The sequence below is a fragment of the Vicia villosa genome, linkage group LG2, assembly GCF_029867415.1.
Source record: "Vicia villosa cultivar HV-30 ecotype Madison, WI linkage group LG2, Vvil1.0, whole genome shotgun sequence".
In the NCBI taxonomy this organism is placed as follows: Eukaryota; Viridiplantae; Streptophyta; class Magnoliopsida; order Fabales; family Fabaceae; genus Vicia; species Vicia villosa.
This window is the reverse complement of record NC_081181.1, coordinates 175,015,291-175,015,537: the sequence shown is the minus strand read 5'-3', so window position 1 is coordinate 175,015,537 and position 247 is coordinate 175,015,291.

The following is a 247-nucleotide window of genomic DNA, read 5'->3' as shown; positions in this document are numbered from 1 at the left end:
TGTCTGTATTACCATGTATGTGCTACCATGTTTGCTTTACCATGTTTGAATATGTGGCATCCATGCATCCACGCATTCATACATCCATAAAAAGTAAAAAAATCTTTTTCCATAAAAACATGATTTTTTCCAACCAATTAGAGAATTTTATTTGCAAACATTATAGGATTAGATTATGGAGTGGGTAAAAAGGCATACCAAGAGGTACGGTTTCAAAGAGCCTAATGTGGAAAGACTGAAAGAGTTA